The following is a 6539-nucleotide window of genomic DNA, read 5'->3' as shown; positions in this document are numbered from 1 at the left end:
TGGTGCATATCGAGCATGGGTAGGTGTTGCAGTCACTAGGGGAGCCCATCATAGCACCCTCATGTCCTGACATAGATACTGCAATCTTATCTAACAATTTTACAGTACCCAGCGGTTGATAGTCTGAGCGCTTCATCTGCGGCAATCTGTTTTTTAGGGCAGACGTGACTCCCACCTCATATCTCTGGCCAGGGAACTGGGGCCTCCTGCGGGCTCCACTTTAATTAAAGTTGATTTTCTTTCTGCTGACTCTGCAGTAATCTTGGCTGCTGTGTTTTCATTGATAATGAGCCAGGCAATTAAAAGCAGCACTGGGAATACAGATAAGTTTCCAGCAAGGAATGGGGGATGATTGCTGGACACTTCCTGAGGTTGTGGATGCACAGGAGGACAAAACTGCCTTGGCATGGATCCCCAAATGAGCCAGGATACCAGGGAGACTTTGATTAGAGATTGGTAGATTGAACTTGTTGTCCCGGGACAATGTCCGTTTATTTGGTATGGTAATAAAAGGATGGGATACCAGGTCCTAGTGCATTCATAAAAGGCTTGGAGGTTTCCTAGAGGTTGAGTTACAAAAGCATTATTGGCTGTTTTCTTTGCAAAGTGGATTATCTCCTTGCAAGGGATATTTCACTTAGCTTAGGAATTGTAGTAGAAATTCACTTGCAAACAATACCCAATCACATGCAAGGAAATCTAAAAAAATATTTTTGTTTGCACATGAGTTTTATCTTATTCACTAAGTTAACTATCCCTTGCAGCTGGAGGTGCAAAGTATACAGCTGCTCGTCGGCCTTTTGACCCAGCTCAGCCAATAGGAGCCCCAAGGAAAGTTTAGCAGTCGGGACCCAAATCAGTTTTGCACAGGAACCCACTGATGTCTGCCACTGCCTTGCAGAATAATGATTGACTTTGCCAAGTGGACAGACTATAGTCCCATATTAAATGAACCCCTACATGTTGCACTAATGAGGGATAACTAGCTGCAAGCAGTCCTTGTTCCTGTGCTATTAAGGCTTTTCTGGATGCTGAGTTGGTCACAGGGCAAAAAGAAAGGATTTGGGTGTCACTAATCATTGAGAAATTGTTTTAATAATTTTCATAGATGTGGAGCAGTCTGATATACTAAAAATATATATATAATAAAGCTGAACTTAAGTCAAAAAGTACATTTACCTTTAATCCCGCAATCCATTGGGAGGTTTCGTCCATCGGGTCCCATGTCATTCTTCATTCCTCTGCTGTCGGTATCATTCTTCAGCCATGGCGATCAAGACAGAAAGGGTGTGGCTCTTTAAAAAACATGAAATTTCTACTTTATATAATCTAAATCTAATCTATATCTAAAAAAATACGAGTTTAGACCTGTTTAGACCTATAAAATCAGTAAAAAAACTGTTTTCTCCCCAAATTTTTAGCATGAAAAAGACACCTTTTGGTGCAAAATAGCTACAGACACGCCCCTTACCCCACCCTTTTAAAGCGGACCTGCTAAATTGGTCTCCTAATGCTGGCCTGGGCTCCCCCACCCTTTGAAATCACCTACAATACAAGAAGAAAAAGCTATCTGTAGAGGGTAAAGGTATGTTTATCTTCATTGTACCCCCAGCTTCTGGATCATGGTATATGATGGGTGCAACATCAAAGTTCTTCCAGCTAAAGTCCTGTGCAAAACAGAGCAGGCAAATCTCACAAGAAGATATTCATAGCCGTTGTAAAGCCGCCTCCCCTGAGGTTCCCCTGCTCGGAGTTCCTCAGGATTTGGAAGTATATACTTTTATGACCAATGAAGATAAATTAGGCAGAAATAAACTTTATAAGCAAACAATTGTGAGCAGGTAGATTGTTTATTACAGAAGGGACAGACAATGTCTCCTCTACAATAAAACAAGCTTACTTGCCTGTTTGCAATTTTTTTAATTTCACTTACCTCTCGGCGCACTGCCATGGCCATCACCAACTTCACCCGGTCCTCTTCCATTTTTCAGATCCTTCTCCGGTTTGATTGGCCAGGCCGGGATGATGCAAATGCTGTGCAAGAGTTTGGGAATTCATGATTCGTTGGTTAGCACTTTGGGCTTTGCAGCGCTGGGTCCCAGGTTTGAATCTCAGCCAGGACACTATCTGCATGGAGTTTGTAGGTTCTCCCAGTGTTTGTGTGAGTTTGCTCGGGGCACCCCGGTTTCCTCAAACATTCCAAAAACATGAAGTTAGGTTAATTGGCCTCCCTTAGACTATATTACCAACATATAACTATGGTAGGGACATTAGATTGTGAGCTCCTTTGAGGGACAGCTAGTGACCTGACTATGGAGTTTGTACAGCTCTGTGTAATATGTTGGCGCTATATAAATACTGTGTAATAATAATACTTCCTAGCAGCCAGCTATGCTGAGATTGTATTCTGATCTGTACATGTACATTGAAGAAAAGGTTATAATCATGCAAGTTATTTTTTTGCAGAAGAGACATCGCCTGTCCCATCTACATTAAAGAAGCCCCCTGCTTGCAGCTTTTTCCTATTGAAGTTTGTTCCAAATAACTTTTTTGCTCAGAGATCATTTTTTAAAACCTTTTTACCAAGAAAAAAAAATGTTGCTAACGTTGTTTCTAAAAAAATTCTGAAGTTAGACTTTATGTCACTCACTTACTAAACGGGACTAAATCCTGTATACGTTTCATCCCAGGCGCCAACATTTCCTTTCTTCTTCTGTTCCACGTTCTGATCTTCAATCATCCTAAATGGCCGGGTTGGGATATCCTAAGGCTACAAACACACCTCAGATGATTCTCGTCCGATTATTGCTTCAGGGCTGATATCCGATGAGAATCTGGCATGTGTACAGCGACCGTCCAACATCATTCATGGATCGTTATACAAGTGAAAAGGAGAGAGCACAGCGGGGTGCAGCTATGTCATTCTCCCCCCTCACCTCTCCATAGAGCAGAGCGTCGCTGGAAAGGATCGTGAAAGATGCAAGGACAAAAATCTAACGCGTGTACATTACATTAAAATCCTGCAAAGGTGCATAGGAGCTCATACGGTGCCGGCACCTACAATAGAAGCTGGGATGTGCTGGGTATCCCGACAACCAATGCTGATCTGCGCATGCAAATCCAAAAAATGTGTAAATTTTATGTATTAGGGTGAATCTCAAGTGAAAACATTTTTAAATAGTCCCTTTCTGCAATAAAGGATTCTTGCCTGCCTGTTGTGATTTTCATTACAATATGGACTGAGATGGACATGCGCAGTATCTGCATTATTGAACATGTGCAGAACTTCATTCATGCAACCAAAGCCAATCAAAAAAATGCAAATCCTGCGTTCAGAAGAAAACCCGGGAATATTTTCTTACCATCGAGGAAGCCGGGGGGCATTGCTGGAGGTTGGGTGAATATAATTTCAGCTTTAATGACAACTTTGCTGTGTGATTCCCCTACACTTTAAACAGTGTTGTCACCTTATTACTGAATGTGAAAAATAAACACACCCTATATTATAATATATTATATAATACAAAGCCAATGTGTTTTAAGGCTTAACACAGCATTGTCAGTACAGGGAGCGCCAATGCCCGTCATTCAGCTGCATTTGGTTAAAGTTTGCCAGGTGGCTTTGGAACCCGACCATTACAAATATTATTGCAGATCCTGCTCTGTGACGTGGAAGGAGGATATAAATACATTGGCAGATCTTACAGCAGAATAAAACCTGTCACATGGAAAGTGCAGGCTGGAGGTGGTTACAAAAAGGGGTGAAAGCGAACCCCCTTTAAATTGCAAAGCCTGTAGCCCCTCTGCCCCCCCCAATATGATTGCTACAGTTGCATTTTTTACTCATTAAAGGCAATGACGTAGCAAATCAAAGCCAGAAATGCTTGGAGAGGGAAAAGCAGCAGGCTAATCCAATCAGATGTTTACTGCTTTGCTCAATGCTGTCAGTCAATTTCCATGCTTACAGGAGGAGAGAGCAGACTAATAACCTCATTAGTGATCTTCTGCTCCTTCACTGCCCCATCACAGCTGGTGTACTGCCTGGGAAAGGTTATTTTGCCTTCCTCTGGACCACAGCTGTACCAGCAACTACTGAGATGCATGTAAATCCTGATATCTGTGCAGATTTTCCATTTTAGTTCATCCATCACTTGGGGTCACCAATTACTTCCTGGGCTGGGCTGAGCTCTCTGCAGCCTCTCACCTTGTGATTGCTACATAGTTACAATGTTGCAATCAGATCAATGGAAGAGAAGAAACTAAAAAAATGGTTCTGCAGCAGACTGATGATATAATCTCAGCCTAGGCATAGTCACTGACTGGAGATTCCGCACAGCATTATAAGGTGCAGCTTTTCTGAATATGATACGGTTGCTGCTGATTATTATTATTATTATTATTATTAATAAACAAGATCTAAATAGCGCCAACATATTACGCAGCACTGTACATTAAATAGGGGTTGCAAATAACAGACAAATACAGACAGTGATCCAGGAGGAGGAGAGGACCCTGCCCCTAAGAGCTTACAATCTAGTAGGTGGGGTAAGTCTCACACAATAGGAGGGGGATATGGAGTGGTGGGAAGTAGTGACGGTTTCAAAAGACAGAAGAAGATGGGTAGGCAAGTTTGAAAAATGGGTTTTGAGTGCTCTTTTAAATGAGCAGAAAGTAGGAGCAAGCCGAAAAGGATGAGGAGACGGGGCAGCTTTTAAAAAGTCTTGGAGCCGTGCGTGTGATGAGGTTATGAGTGAAGAAGTCATTAGTAGGTCATTTTTCTATCAGGGCAGAAAGGTAAGTGGGACAAGAACTGTGGAGCGATTTGATAGCAAAGCACAGGAGCCTACATTTGATTCTAAGGTGAAATGGAAGCCAATGGAGAGAACTACAAGGAAAGGCAGCAGAAGAGGAGCGGTGGGAAGACTGTGTATGGGGTAGGTAGGTGGGAAGGCTGTGTATGGGGTAGGTAGTTGGGCAGGCTGTGTATGGGGTAGGTAGGTGGGAAGGATGGATGCCGGCCGAGATTCGAACCAGGGACCAAGCACTGCCAAAGCTAGAGTGCTAACCACTGAGCCATTGTGCTGCCCTGACTGCAATAAATTAAAAAAAAGTTGAAGATGAACTTGGACAAAGGATATAGAAAAATTGTTTTGCATGCCCAGATATTACCTTGTAAGGGTAGCAATGACATCAGTGAGCTGTACATAGTCTGTGCAGAGAGCAGAGCTATGGGAGGGGCCAATCAGCCCCACCTATCACAGGCTGCCTGCATAACACTAGAGAAAGGGGCGGAGTCAAGACCAGTCACCCTGCACCAGGAGAAAATGTAGCAGCAACTGGTCTGTATTATAGGCAATCCCTGGATACCTACACAGGTCTGGAAGAAAAACACAAAGCACACCATGATTTCAGTAAGAATAGACACCGCTTTTGTATTTAAATATTATTTGCTTGTATTTGAGCTCAGCTTTTTTTAAAAATGACAAATTAAAGTATTTATCAATCCAAACTTTTTTGTATTGGGTAGGTTAGGCTAAAGTTTTAACCAGAACAGGTGTCTTTATTGGAAGATTTCCCATCACTTTTTTTATTTTGAATTTTGGTGTTCAGTAATATGAAATGTTCTGAATGCCGTCTGGGTACAATATCACCCGAATGACTCGATTTTATGATTGAGCGGCATCATTACATAACACGTCTGCCCTCCTCGCCATCACCCAGCCCTCGGCGTCTCCTTGTCCTTTGGCGGCGTGCTCTGATCATGATACATGGCAGCCATTAATTTTGTTCTCGGTGTGCGGGAGAGCGGCTCAGCCTGAACACAACAGATGAGCCAATCTCCTGAAATAGATAGTGGGATTATGTAATGCGCCTTAGACAATGCATTCCGGCTGACATCTGCAACGAGCGGGAAAGCCACATCCTTCATTAGACACAACGCCGTCCTCGCACACAGTATTGTGCGTCCACTGAGGTTTGGGGGTGGCAATTGCAGCGTGACTATACAGCAGACAATTAGTGTTTGTGAACATAACTGAAAGCAGATCAGAATCTCACACCGGATTCCCTTTTATTAATCTGGACACGCGGAGGCTGATTTATCCTCACCGTATTGTCTCTTACAATGTACTGCTTGAACTCGAATCAATGATAGATGAAATCTGTACCTCTGAAAACATTTCAGACTCATTGATCCCAATTTACTATTATTATAGTATATATATAGCGCCAACATATTATGCAGCGCTGTACAAAGTCCATAGTCATGTCACTAGCTGTCCCTCAAAGGAGCTCACAATCTAATGCCCCTACCATAGTCATATGTCATTACCACAGTCCAGGGACAATTTTGGGAGGAAGCCAATTAACCTAACGGCACCGGAGTACCTGGAGGAAACCCGCACAAACTCTGAGAGAACCTGCAAACTCCATGCAGATAGTGTTCCGGCCGAGATTCGAACCAGGGACCAAGCACTGCCAAAGCTAGAGTGCTAACCACTGAGCCATTGTGCTGCCCTGACTGCAATAAATTAAAAAAA

Source organism: Pyxicephalus adspersus, chromosome 4 (assembly GCF_032062135.1).
Source record: "Pyxicephalus adspersus chromosome 4, UCB_Pads_2.0, whole genome shotgun sequence".
NCBI lineage: Eukaryota > Metazoa > Chordata > Amphibia > Anura > Pyxicephalidae > Pyxicephalus > Pyxicephalus adspersus.
This window is presented reverse-complemented; position numbering follows the sequence as displayed.